Raw genomic sequence first — 15,338 nt, forward strand, 5'->3', positions numbered from 1 at the left:
GCCGTCTTCATTAAATCCCATAGGGATTCGAGTGAACACCTGAGTGATCTGACTCCAGCCCAGGAGGCTTAATGAGTCAGTGGTTTTAATCATGAGGCTCTTGGTGAAGAAAACTGTTACTTTGGGAATCATTTTCTGGATCCCGTTTTCTCCTGCGTGAGCCTCGATTGCTGCCCTGGCGGACGCCTCAGGTGCAGCTGTGTAGCAGCCGAAGGAACCACCTCCATCCGAGGGGAACCTTGCTCAGCCCCGGGCATGAGGAGCAGGGTGTGACTGTACTACGAGAGGGTCACGGGGGCTGGAGAGCTGGAGGAGGTCCCGGAGGGGACGCGACTGGCTGACCCGGGATCTGGACCCTTGCAAGCAGAGGCTCCTCACCTCCTCACCCTCTCCCGCAGGTCGGAATGTACGTTCTGCCCGCCGGCCCTCCGCGGAGCCATTTCCAGCACGCAGGGAGCGAGCGCGTGGTGCTCAGATCCTCTGGACGCATGCGCGCAGTTACCCAGTCCTGCCTCGTGTGAGCGCCCAGACCCTGCGGTGAGGAGGTGCGTGTCCTGCGGTGCCTGGAGGAGCGAGTCTCCTGGGTGAGTTCCGGGCTCCAGAACCCGCCACACGCTCCTTGGCTGCGGGCTCGTCCTCTCTCTAAGCCCTCTTCGCCCTCCTTCCAAGTGCGGGGATGCAGTTTGCAACCAACACTGAAAGAACACGTGGCAGGCGGGGCTTCCTCAAGGCCAGGGTAGGTGTAGCCAGTGTGAGAGAGCAAGTGAGCAAGTTCCCTTTCTTGGAGTAGAAACTTCTTGTTCGGAGAGCCACGAACAGGGCGTGAGTATTCCGGGAGTATTTAGGTATGAAAACCAGTTATGAGAGGGTCACTGTCGCTACAGAGATTGTGCAGGTGGTGGGCGTTACCATCGTGTCTCCACATTGCAGAGAAGCGAGACGTCCAAATGACCCCTGAAGTTCTGAGGCTAATGTCTATTCCTCCAGAAGAAATGACACTTCCGGTGCAAACGTGCTGCATGATTTCCTAATGAGATGACTGATGTCACTCCATTCCCATCTCTTGTAGGGAGTCTGCCTTTCCTCTCTGGCAGCTTTTAGATATTATTCTTCCCTTGAGTTTCCGAAATGTTACAGCTGTGTGTCCAGGTATGTTGTCGTTGGCAGTTCTCCCCAGGTTTTCAGGTCCGTACAAACCAAGACTCACGTCTCCCCTTCCTCTTAGTTTGGGGACATTTTTCTGCATTATTTCTGTAAATATTCTCTCTTCCCCATCTTTTTTTTTTTTTTTTTTTTTTTCTGATTGCAGTTTCTGGAACTCAGATGGATTTGGAATTTCTGGATCAAGTTTTCCTATCACTTAATATTTGTCTTACATTTTTCTATCTCCTTGCCATCTGTCTGTGTGAATTCAACTTTATATTAGCTGTTTGGTTAGACCTTCATCTGTCTTTTTTTTTCTTGCCATTATATTTTTCATTTTAAAAATCCGGTTCCTTGTCATAGTCACTTACTCTTGTTTCATAATCTCCTGTTTTGGTTTCATAGCTTTTCGGGGGAATATGATCATCTTCCTGAGAAAAATTTAAATATTTTAAGAGGTTTTCAGATTACTCTGTTTCTCTGATTTCTTTTATAGTGTTAGCTTTCCTCTAATAATTGGTGGCTGTTGATTAAATGCTTGTCATTAAGAAAATTTTTCCACACGACTTTCCCACACAAATTTGCATTATCCATGAGACTCTCTTTGTGGGATGGCAAAGTAGCAGGTATCTGTCCTCATTATCACCATGGCAGTGACTTTTCCTGTCATTCTGTGTTTCTCTTTTATAGATGTGTTTCTTGTTCTTGAATTTGGCTTTGCAGTAATTTATTTATTTTTATACATGTGATGATTTGGTACAAGAAATATATATTTTTATAAAGTGCCCAGTCCACTTTCTTAAAATCAGAATTCCAGAACTGCCTGTTTCTCAGGTCTCTTATAGGTCTGAAATTCTATAATTCTTTAACTTCCCTTTGGTATATAATTGTATATTGAAAAACATTGTATAGGTTTTAAGTCTTTGTTTTTCATTTCTTAAAAAGGTCAAATCAGTGTTTGCCAAGCAAAACAGAATCTGTAGTAAAATATTACAAGACACTGAATTTTTGTTTCTTTGTGTTTTCACTTTACTTCTGTTTATTTCCAAACAAAACTAAAGCCATGTTTAATTTTTTCATATGATCTAGAACTGTACTATCCAATATGATAGCCACTAAGTACATGTGGCTATTTAAATTTAACTTAATTAAAATGAATAAAAAACTAAAAATTCTGTTTCTCAGCACTAGCCACATTTCAAGTCCTCAGTAGCCATATGTGGATAGTGGTTACCATATAGTACAGCACAAATATAGAACATTTTCATCATCACAGAAATTTCTTTTAGACAGCATATTGATTTAAATCATTGAGGTTCCAGGGATATAAACAGAATTTGTCTTTACAAATATATGTATTTATATTTATGTGGTTGTGTGATTTCACATATAACGTTGAGTTTCTTTGCTGAATGATATTGAGTATGACTAGCAAAGCACCAAGAATATAGTTCTTTAATATATTGAATATATTTATTTAGATCCTTTAGCTAAAAACTTATCCATATGAATAGGCTGTGAGTTCCTCACTGGTAGAATTCCAACTGGAGTGGTCCCAACTCTATTGCTGTCTATGGCTTGTACCTCCCTGTCCTTATAGATAAGGAATCAGGATTGATCACAGTAATGTAAAAGACCTATATATTCCATCTTTCAGAAGAAACAACAACTCCATCTTGTAACCATTTTTGTCTGAATAATAAAACTGCTTCCATCTTCCATAAAGATAATGTGTTAGTGTTCTAGGGCTTCCAGAACAAAATAACAGACTGGGTGGCTTAAATCACAGACATATATTTTCTCACAGTTCTTGGAGCTAGAAATCCAAGATTAAGGTGCTGGCAGGGTTGGTTTCTTCTGAGGCCTCTCTCCTTGACTTGCAGATGGCCTCTTCACCTGATCTTTTCTCTACGTGTGCACATCCCTGCTGTCTCTCTCTATGTCCAAATTGCCTCTTCTTATGAGGACACCAATCATATTGAATTAGGGGCCACACTAACAGCCTCATTTTCACTTAAGCACCTATTTAATGGCCCCATCTCCAAATATAGTTATATACAGTACTGGGGTCAGAGCTTCAACAAATGAATTTTGAAGGAACATAATGCAGCGCATAACAGATAACGTCTATAGAATTGAAAAAAAAAATTATAGTCAATTCCTCATATACTAGGAGGCTAGGAGTTCTGTTAAATTTAATTCTTTGTGTACTTGGAGGACAAGTAGAAATTCCCAGTGGTCTTACCGCATTATTTCCTTATAACTGAAGTCTGTTGTGTATCAGAACTTGTTTTTCCCCACTAATGAGGAGGCATCAGAGTCTGGGAGTAAACATTTCTTCTAAAATAATAGAGAAGGTTAGAGAGTCATCTTGGAATTGTCATTGAACTTCTTTGAATCCCCATGTCCTCCACTATAAAATAGAAATATCATAACTGTTTTATGATGCTGTTTTCTGAAGCAATGCCTGTGGAAACTGCCTGGCACAAATCCCATTTCATTGCCCATGCCCAGAAATATCTGTTGGAAGCAGAGGAGGCTGAGTCTGTGTTGACTTCCAGACAACCTATACTTAAAAAAAATTTCTTCATCTATAATGTTTTTCTTCCACTTTCTGATAAAATTAAAATATTCAGTCAATGTCATGAGATCCAGTAGTTAAATATTCTAGTTAGATGAACTTTAGCTTATTAAGGTTTAACAAAACCGTAGGAGAATTTGGATGAAATACATAGAAAACATTTTTCTCTTCACCAGAAGATTGGTGGTGATCCCTGCACGCAATTCTTGGGGAATCATCTAGTTGGAAACGGCCACTATTCCTGGCAGTCTTCTCTTGGGAGAGTCCCTGTGCTCTTACAATCCATCTGGGAGTTTCCTGGAAGAGTTTGCTCCATTATATGTCTTCTTGACTAATTACGTCACTCCAAGAAATAACGGAGAAAAGAACACAAATACTTTTGAATTAAAAGGAAACAGGAGCCAACCTCCCACCCAGTGGAAATATCCTTTCTCCTGCACCTTCAGCCTCCCTTGGACAATTGTCAGCATATTAAGCTTGCTGTCTGACAAGAAGCATCTTCCTCTTCTCAGATCTAATTGTTAAGAATTCCTAATATATAGTGAAAAAACAAAAACAAAAACAAAAACAAAAACCTTCCTGCCTAGCAATTCTAATCCTAGAAGCAATTTCAACACCTCCCAGCCTAGTCTTAAAAAAAAGCCACATATATGGTCTAGAAAGAGAACAAACTCATTGATTTAGTGACAGCATTCACATTTCACTGGCAGTAGTTTTAAAATGCTGCTCTGAGGACCATCCCTGCAGTTCAAGTTTGCCCGTTGTGAATTGAGTCATTAAAGGTGTGTGGGTGAGTGGGTGATGCCAACCTCATGGAGAGTTGGCTGAATGATTAATGGCCTTGCCTTCTGATTTTAGAGGTTCCCATTAATTACAAGGGATTGAGTCTTTTTTGTGAAGAGTCTGTTACAGCTTCTCTTGCCACCTCCTCACTTCCTTTTAAAGTGAGTAAGATGAGTATTTTTAATTTTAAAGTGTGGAAATCATTTCTTGTCATTTCCTTTTGGAACTTTCTGGACCAAATCACCCTAAAAACACATTTCTTAATCTTATAATATCTGAACAGTTCTGGAAAAAGAAGGAAACTGGTAAAGGTGCCAATGAATGTACTTCTCCAGCTTTGTCTGTGACGTCATTACCTTTATCATGGGGAATTTTAAGGACAGCATTTATAGAGATCTTAGCAAAACAAGAATGTCAGTATCACCAGAATCATTAAAATGTTGAAGAAGCTTTCATTTGCCATCATTGTCTCTTTACCATGGATGAAGGGTTCTATATGAGAGCATGGTGTGGAGTGGAACTGACCCCAAAATATGGACCAGGAAATCTGGGTTTGAATCCTGGCTCTGAAATGAACTGGTTGTGTTGTATATAACTTTTACTGGCCTCAGTTTTCTCATCAGAAATAACAAATGGAAAATATAGATAAAATAATGTGAAGAACATGTAAAAGTCTATGTAATTATTAGTTAAATTCTTATTTAACACCCACCCATTTCTTGTCTTACTACCCTTTATGATTCCCAGATTTTAGCCATTCTGTGCAAAATTGAGGTTGTCCTTTTGGATAAACTTTCAAGGTCAGCAGCAAACTGACCAATGGAATTGGAAAGTACCATAGTGAGGTGAAAATCATTTGGAGTCATACATTCCAGGATTCAAATTCTAGGTTTATTTGCCCATGTAATCTTAAATAAGCTACTTTACTTTCTTGATTTCATCTCTAAAATGGTAATATGCAATTTATTTAATAGGATTATTATAAGGATAAGAAAGATAATATATATATAAAGTAAGTGCCTGGCACCTAGCAGGTACTCTTTAAATATTATAAATACATAAACATCTCTCCTCCCTCCCTCATCCCTCTCTCCTTTCCTTTCTTCATTCCATAAAAATCACTCAATCTCCAACCACCCAGTATGGAACATGTGACAGGGGATTGAGGAGGTGGAATAAATAGTAGATTTGGCTGGATCCAGAGTCAGCAGGGCAAGAAAACAATTTACCATGATCTTGCCCATCTGTTACAGGGTGAGAATTCTGTGAGGAATTTAATATCTTCTTTCATCACAAATCCTGATGGGTCCTCCTTACAATACAGTAGAGGAGCAGCAGATAGGGCAAGGAAAGATCTTTGATCTTAAATATTTCTATAATTGCTCTCCTACAATATCTCATTTCCTAGGCCTGGACACCCTAAAAGTTGCATTTTTGACTTATAATTCACATAGCAAATGAGGGAATCTCAGATTCTGTTTGCATGAAACCAAACTGAGGGTTCCCTTATTGTCAAAATCAAGCTACTTGGAACCTCTTCCCAGTAATACTTCTCTAGTATGAGTAGGTCACAAATACTCAAGTCCATTCCTGCCAATCTAACAAGCCAAGTGGAAGTTGATCCTGGTGGCCATTAATCTCAGAGTGCACTGGAGTGGACTGGGTGAGGTCCTAATTATGCTTGCATCTAAAAGTTCTGATCAGACCAGAAGCAGCCCAAGGTAATGTAAAGAACTCTGCAGGGTAAGTTCAGAGACAAGGATGCTAGTCCAGACTCCACCAGGACTTGTTTGGGACCTCAGGCAAGTCTTTTGAGCTTTCAAGGACTGATTCCTCATCTTTAAAATGTGGATAACGATCATTATATCTCTTTGCCTCACAATGCTATGATGAAGATTAACATAGATTATAGGTGATTATAGGTGTGAAAGTGTTGTGTAAAAACAAAACACTATTATTATCTTTAATAATAGTCTTCTGAAGTCTTGCCATAGCTGTCCTGGGGCTCTAATCTATGGGAGCACTTTATAATGAGGTCTTTTGGGAATTTCACTAACCAAATTTCCTTGGATGCCATTCAAATTGGACCAGAATCATAGTATTAGAGAGTGTTAGAGCTGGAAGGGATAGTAACACATCTAGTTCAACCCTCTCATTTCACAGATGAAAAAAAAAAAAAAAAAAAGGAGTCCTAGATAGAGAGAGGGACTTGCCTCAGGTCACCCAGCTACAAAGTAGAAGGGTTGGTGTAAGAGCCCATTGGCTCTTTAACACTCCATACACCGAATTTTACTTTTCCATGGAGAGAGCTTAAAGCAAATCCACTTTTCTCCTTAATCGCTGCCACAGCTATATCTTGACCCCTTCTCATTTCTCATCTGAAGTCTTAACACTAGTTCCTCCTAGCTTGCAATTTACCTGTGCAACTTCATTCTACTTATGTCCACTGGGAGCTTTTTGAAGTATGGATCTGTGTATAATACACATGCATACATATAAACACACTATTTAATTCCTTTAATCTTTTCCATTACCTTCAACATAAAATTAAAGTTTCTTCAAAATAGGGAATACGTGGGGTGCCTGGGTGGCTCAGTCAGTTGATTGTCAACTTTGGCTCAGGTCACGATATCACAGCTTGTGAATTCAAGCCCACATCAGGCTCTGTTCTAACAGCTCAGAGCCTGGAGCCTTCTTCAGATTCTGTGTCTTTGTCTCTTTCTGCCCTCCCCTGCTCATGCTATGTCTGTCTGTCTGTCTGTCTCTCTCTCTGAAAAGTAAATAAATTAAAAAATAAAAATAAAATAGGGAATATGCTATCCCAGGATCAACCATCCTTTTACCTTACCTCCAAACTCACTTTCATGTGGACTTAACATTCTAGACCTCCTGACTTATTTGCCATTAGATAGATGTTCTGTGCTCTCTGCTTCTTCCTTCACTTTGAGAGTGATCTTCCCTCTACCTAAAGCTCTGTTTCCCCCTTTCTTAATATGGCAAATCCCTCCTAGATACCCATCATGTAAACTTCCCCTCCACTTCCATGCCCCCAGTTGTAAGTGCTTTATTCTCACCCAGACAAACCTTTATTGTAGCATTTCCACATCATGGGAACGGGGAGTCAGAGATTGTGGCTGGTGCAACTGACCTTTAAGTCTGTGCCAATTCCAAGATTCTATCATTCTATGCAATCACTGAGGAATGAAGCTTCAGGGAAGACTGTTTATGTAGAAGTAGGGATTTGAAGGATAAGGGGGTTTGGAAAAAAGGGAGAAAAAAAGATATATCAATTTTTACGTGTTTGTATATTATTTTATAAGGCACTTAAAGGTGTCTGTTATCTACATTATATTATTATTCCTTATAGGCAGAGCTCAGGTATTTCTAATTCTTGACTCTTGCTCTCTCCCTGTCCCCACACATCATGCCCAAACAGGGCTTTAGATGAAGAAATGTGGTGGCACAATTTGGCATATTTGTCTTAGAATATTGCAAAGAAAAATTGCTACCCTGTCATTTCTGTGATCAAATGATTCCATTGTCGTCTCTCTCCTTTTTCTTCTCCCTCCTCCTCTTCTTTTAGGTAGCATCTCAGGGGAACTAGTAGGAAGGATGAAGGGGAACTCTTCCAAGTTACTCAGAAGGAACTGTTTAGCTATCACTAGTGACCCCATTTATCTTAGACAAAGTGAAAAAAAAACTATTCTAAAAATAGGATTCAGTAATTATAATACAACCCCACAGATTTTAATTTCTTCAGTATTCTAAAACATTATTATTAGATGTCATAAAAACCTATGAAGCAGGTGGAGACCAATGTTATTATAGCTATTTTCCAGATAGAGAAACCGAGTCTAAGTGGGGTTAAGTAGCATGTCTGATTGGAAATGCTAGGATTGGAATCTAGGGCCCTGACTGTCCATTCTGTGATCACCATGGCCAAAGTTCTGCCACAGATGGAGAGGGCTGAGCCTCTGTTCTGACCACCTCTGGTGAGGGGGGATCCTCCTCCCTAAATAGTACAAGATGTTTGAGCACCTGTCACTTTGACACTGGACAAATGAGGTTGATAGAAGTTAGTTTGTAATATACACTCACAATCTGGGATTGGAGAGAGGGGAGAGGACATTGCACACAATGTGGGGCCACATGGGAGTGGTGCCTAGGATAGAGTGAATAAGCAGAGGCACAGGGAAGCAAGACTTGTTGTAACAAGAGGGTGAGGTGACCTCTGATTCCCAAAGGAGGATATGCTTGGCTCCTTTGAATAAGTCTTCAGTCTGTGAGGGAGGTGAATCCACTAGGTTAAGGGCTGAAGATGGTATAGTTGGTCCAGCTAATAGGGAAACTAGCTGGGTGGCCGCTTTGCTATCAGATGGGGGAGTATATTTGGAGAGAGAAAAAGAACTCACAGTTGGGCTTTGTTGGCTTCATGGGGCCCAAATATACCAAGGCAGCACATGAAATTTTAGGTCTTAACAAAATTTTAGGTCCCATAGCTCCCCTTCCCTGAACACGCTGCATCTGCTTTGCAGAAAATACCCTTATTCATTGGCATTTCCATTAGGGCTTTCACCAAGATTTCCTTTCTCACAAAAATGACTGTTCATAAAAGAATTCTGTCAAGGAGCTGGCCTGTCCCTTGATGGCCTGGTAGATAAGGAGGCCTGACATTAATTTATTTGCCTAATGAATAACATGGTAAAATCTTGGTTTGATAAGTGCACCACTTACACCAAGGTCTTTCATTCACATTCAGCTTCGTAAAATGGACATCCCTGTAGAAACTAATTGAATCTTGTTGGTATCTGGGATAATGAACAATGTCAGCACATTTCAGAGATTAAAGACCCACACCAAAGGGATGTGGCAGCAGAAGAGATTAGCTGTGCTTCCTGGAGACATCAGTTGAAGCAGGATGGTCTCCCGTGGTTGGACCATGTTCCCCACTGCAGGCACCAAGATAACCATAACACCCTCTGGTTTTTCCTTCCTAAAAGCCTACACACTTGTATCTCAAGATTTCATTGAAAGCCCCTGACTTCAAAGAATGTTCATGTTCAATGACTTGCACAACAGCTCACAGGAGAATATTATAGCTGGATTTCCAAACAGGTTTCCAGTTATTATTAGGGTTGGGTTTTGGCTCCTACTCCAAATCTCCTAATGATTATCGAGAGTATAACCAGTGGGGCTAGATGGAAACATTAGATGTCTGTGTCCTCTCTTCCTATGGATGTTGCCTTGTCACTAAACTTGCAAAGACTAGCGTCATTGCAGTGGCCCCATTAACTTGCACCTGAGAACATATAGTTTCCTCTGTTTTTGTCTTTGCTACACTATAATGGGCAAATAGGATTTTGGACTTACGCAGCAATGGGAAAGGGAAAGCCTAAGGAAACTATGACTTAATGTCCAATTAAATGCTTCTTATCCCTGCCTGTGCATGAGAATGATCTATAGGATAATCTCTATACATATACGGGAAACTGTGCTTCTTCTATTTCTGCTAAATCAAAATAACCAGGGCAGAGGCTATGCACCTGACTTCACATGTGATTTACGTGTGATTCTCATGCACAGCCAGGCTTGAGAAACCCTCATACCTTTTACATAGAGAGGATTATGCATGACTACACATCCAGGAGAGCCATGATTTCAGATCAGAGGATCCATAAACTGGAGCAGAGCAAATGGGTCCAGAAGAGAGAAAGCAAAGGTGTCACCAGGAAAGTAAGTTGGCATAGTTACCAGGAAAAGAAGTTACCAGGAAAGAAAACTAAATCCAAAATCAAGCACTACAAGAGCAGCTATAATGAGGAGGCTGATATGAATGGCTGTAAATGGGAACATGGGTATGAACTTGGTTTATATGCCACATTTGGTGGAACCAGGGCTCACTGAGGTTGTTGCTAGATGGTAGATTTAGACAGATTCTGATTCCAAGCAAGCCCAAGGGTGGGAGGGGTGGAAGGATGGGGTTGTCAGAAAAAGTTCTATAAGGTGACACATAGATTCCAAAAAAATAAATTTAAGAATTAATGCATGTATAGGGGCACCTGGGTGGCTCAGTTGGTTAAACATCTGACTCTCGGTTTTAGCTCAGGTCATGATCTCACGGTTTCGTGAGAGTGACTGACAGTGCGGAGCCTGCTTTGGATTCTCTGTCTCCCTTTCTGTCTGTCCCTCCCCCACTCATGCTATCTCTGTCTCTCTCAAAATAAATAAATTAATAAAAAAAAGAATTAATGCATATATGTACATGTGTATACAAACAACATCCACCCATCCTACAAAGTATTCTTGGCACAATTAGCTACTTTTATTAGTAAATAACTTATGGCAAAATTTTACTAGCTGGCAAAATTTTATGGCAGAATTTACTAGGATACCAAGAGGTAAAAACCACTGTACTGTAATTAAATTCGTCATTGAACTTAAAATCTGGCTTTGAAGGCAAAACTCATTCATATTGATTATTCTAAAGTCAGAAATCAGGATGGGTTGAATTCTTCTCTTAATAAACCTCCACGTGCTCCTACACTCTGGAGATAACCAAATGACTTCTAGTTTCCTAACATGCCAGGCAGTTTCACATCTTCTTGCTTTTACTGGTGTGCCCCCCTCTGTTTGAACTAATCCTAACCCACCAGTGCCTTTGCCTCATTTAAGACCCAACTTCAGTGTCAGTCCTTCTTGCAGTCTTATCCCCACTTCACCTGTCTTCAGAGAACTACACCTCCTCATTTACAAGTCTGTCTGCCTTTTTGAATGAGCGCTTTTGGTTATGACTTGTTACAGGGTTCACCATTGAACCATGTCTTGATTTTTACTTGTTTCCTGGGGGTTGCCTTCTTCATGGTTTTGCAAGCAGATGGGAAAGAAACACACAATGCTTAAAACAATATATTTTTGTTTCAGTTGATGTAAATGTGCATTGTATAGCAGAAATGTTGAGAAATGTCAAGGCCATTTCATAGTCAGTAGGAAGAAAAACTAGGATTGTAGTGAATGAATGGCAGGCAAAGGACTTTGACTGCATTCATCTTTTGAAGCAAGCCCCTTAACTATCTCATTGTCTTGAAAGCAGGTATTTGTACATGACTACTTTCTGACTTTAATGGTGTATGACAATATAGATTTAGTTAATATTTATTGAGAACTCACTGTACCAGGAGAAGTTCTAGATGTTTTTACCCATTTTAGCCCACATCATCCACACAATAGTACTATGAGATAGGTCTTTTTGCAGCTGAAGATGCTGAGGTTCAAAGCAACATAGCCAAGAAAAAGCAGAGATGGGTTTTAAACCTGGGTTTTCTGGATCTGGAGCCTATGCACTTAACCATTATGTTGATTTTCAGTGGTAAATCTGGGAAAATCCTGGGCAAATTGGAGCACGTTGGTCACTCTAGCTATGCTCCAGGATCAGGGCAATTGCAGTGCCGTCTTGAGGGCTATGTTAGTTTCCTGGGGCTCCCATATGAAGTACCACAAACTGAGAGACTTAAACAACAGAAATTTGTTGTTTCATGGTTCTGGCAGCTAGGAATCTGAAATCAAGGTGTTTTCTCCCTCTGAAGGTGCTAGGCCTTCACATCTGCTCCAGGCCTCTCTCCTTGGCTAATAGATGACCATCCTCACATTCACATGGTATCCTCCCTGTATATGTATTTATCTCCAAATTTCCCCTTTTTTTATGAGGACACCAATTCTATTTGGTTAGGTTCTACTCTAATAACCTCATTTTAACTTGATTATCTCTGTAAAGACCTTATCTCTAAATAAGGACTGGAAGTTAAAACCTTGGCATATGAATTTGGGGGGATATGATTAAGCCCATAACAAAGACCATCCAGTAACCAGGGGTCACAGGTTAACATCAGGCCATGGAGTAGATCAAGGGTTTCTCTGTTTTATTACATCATTTAGGTGATGTAAAACATACACACACACACACACACACACACACACACACACACACACACACACTACCTTCGGCCCCTATAGCAGCCCAATTAAGTAAGAATTTTGATGGTGAGCCAAGGCATTAGAAGAAATTTTAAAGTTGTCCAGGTTATTCTCATATACATCCAGGACTCAGAATCCCTAATCTATCTGAGCTGAGGACCTTTCAAGTAGCAAGACCAGGAGGAAGAAAGTTGGGCGAAAGGGTAAGACAAAAGCAGAGGCAAAGGTATGACCAAGGAGCTGTATCAATAGCAAAATTTGCAACTTGGGCTGAACATGGGGCACGGGAGGTCAGGAGACAGAGAACGGTGAGACAGGTTGAGGCAAAGAGGTAATGGACAAAAGCAAGGTGCAGACTTGGGCCTAGATGTTCGATACTTCAGTCCTGGTAAGAGCAGTTTTCCAGACAGAAAATGGGAAGTAGCTAACCAATGGTCAAATTCAGGGGCTAGATTTGCCCCTGTGTCTGTAGGGGATTTGCCCCTTCTGATGCTGGCTTTTACTCACATTATGGACTCTGCCAGCCTGTGTACTACCTCTTGCCAGGAGAAACTCCAAGTAAGATTCAGTACCCTGAAATGTTCAGGCTCACACCTACCCCACTTTCAGCAAGTATATGTTGTTTACAAATCCAGATTTGTAAAATAGATGCATTAGAGAATATTTGCTTTACAAAATGACTCACAATGGGTCTCTTTTAAATAGTGAGTTTCCCCTGGGCCAACTGATTTTATTTTCCAGAAATCATTTCACACGATCGTTTTCCATAAGCACATCTAAATTGTGAACTAAGTTTCAGGAGACAGTATCTTCTGATGCTTAGCAGTTTTGAGCTTAAACACATAATTTACCTCTCTTGGACTTAGTTTACTCATTTACAAAATAGGAATAATACCAGTCCTAATTAACTCAGTATTTTCAATTAATGAATGTGTGAAATTAATTAGAAAATGCTAAATGTCTTAACAAAAGATAATATTTAAGGAAGTTACCAACAGCACTAAAAAGTGACTTAAGGAAACCTCATGTTTCCATTGACATTTATCATTGACATGGTATTGCATATAAGATGGAGGTGGCTTGCCCAATGGATAACTTCAGGAAAGATGCTTAATGCTGCTCCAAATCAGGAGCTGGATCCCCTGCCTTTACCACAGTGAGGGACTGAGGAAGAGCTCAGCAGAGAGAATCCAGGCAGGGCAGGATGCTGAAGCTGGAGAGGGAACTGCAGACCCATCAAGTCATTTCTGGAATTTACAAGCAAAGCAGGCAGCTAACATCTTGTAAAACATAGGAAGGCAATTCATGGCTCCAGAAGTACACGTTCACATGGAAGCTTGGGCATTTGCAGATGGAAAGACTGAAAACTTAATAATAAGGGCTCTGGAATAAACAACAAAAGTCAGTGCAGTGAAGATCGGCTGTGATGGCCCCACAGAAGTGGGGTTAGCAGAAGGGCATTGTGGGGTGTTCTAGAGAGGAGGGGAGTGTTATTGAATGCTTTACCAAAGTGTTCTTTATGGGGAAGAACTAGGAGGTAATATTGGAAACTTACTGGACAGTATTTATAGCTAATTATTTAAAAGCTTAAGATAATTTTTAATGAAATGTATACCTCTCATTAGCCATTCATTTTTGACAGTCTTTTTGCCTAAATAATGAAATCCTACAAATAATCTCTCTGAGCCCTGCTATATACGGAATGGTCCTGCCTCACTCTGAGGCAAGCTGCCGATGGCGTAGTGGACACAAGCAATGAGCAGCATCCTTACAAGATGGTGACCGGATGGATTTGAGTCTGTCCAGCCTGCATCTTACACACAGGCCCCTTCCCTCCACCCTGAGCCACACCCTCTCCTGGCCACTTCTGGGGGATGTTATCAACTGACAACCAGACACATTTTCACTTCTGTCTCTGGCTGTCATTCCTTAGCAGCAACACAAACACAGGAGTAGATCCCAGAGCCAGAAGGTCCAGCAGATACAAAGCGCAAACAAAGCATGTGGAAGGTGTGATGGGATGACTGTCATCTGAAGAACTAATATTTCATAAAGGCAGTTGGGAATAGATTTTTATAAAGAGGAGGAAAGGGAATTAAAATAGGAAGCATGTGTCTGAAGGCAAACGCTGAAGATCTTAAAGAAGGCTTGTCAGCAGGCTTGCTTCAGCACTGGCTAATTGTTCTTTTCTGAGTCTAGCTATTTCTCATCCTGTATTTGCTGTATTTGGGAGAAGATTCCAGAGATAAAGCAGGACTGAGCCACATCTGGGAATTTGAGTGGGGAACTGAATTTCTTTCATGAGTTGCATGGAAGGTAAAATAGGCAATCAGGGAAATAGCTTTTGAGAAAGAGTCTTTCAAATTCCTGAAACCATAAAGCATGTTGAACAGTTACTAAGGTCTAAGGTCATGATCTGGGTCAGCTGGAAAAACTTCTTTAGAACACACAGCATTTGGTGGTATACATATCTAGAAAGTGTCTAAACATTATACCTGGAGTCAAGGTAAATAAATTGTTAGACTAACGCCATCTGATTTCTTCCAGCAGGTGAGAATATATGTTTTTGAAGGTCTCTAGTGGGCTTGCCTAAGAAGTTTAAAATACTGTGCAAATGGGGGCACCTGGGTGGCTCAGTTGGTTAAGTGGCCAACTCTTGATTTCGGCCCAGGTCATGATCTCACAGTTTGTGAGTTCAAGCCCCGCATTGGGCTCTGCTCTGACAGCATGGATCCTGCTTGGGATTCTCTCTCTCACTTTCTTTCTGACTCTCTGCCCCACCCCTCTCTCTCAAATAAGTAAACGTTAAAAAAATTTTTTAAAAATACTGTGCAAATTAATCTGAAAGCAGATTCAGTGC

General features: G+C 40.6%; 1 protein-coding gene across 1 annotated transcript in view; it reads left to right on the plus strand.

Annotated features, from left to right (window-relative positions):
* The first annotated feature begins 278 nt into the window (after positions 1–278).
* SLC14A2 (solute carrier family 14 member 2) overlaps positions 279–15,338 on the plus strand; it is a 500,849-nt gene continuing 485,789 nt past the window's right edge. Inside the window, exon 1 of the mRNA XM_023241947.2 lies at positions 279–584. The gene's annotated coding sequence lies outside the window, so the exon portion shown is untranslated. The remainder of the gene's footprint in view (positions 585–15,338) is intronic.

The sequence above is a fragment of the Felis catus genome, chromosome D3 (genome assembly GCF_018350175.1).
Source record: "Felis catus isolate Fca126 chromosome D3, F.catus_Fca126_mat1.0, whole genome shotgun sequence".
NCBI lineage: Eukaryota > Metazoa > Chordata > Mammalia > Carnivora > Felidae > Felis > Felis catus.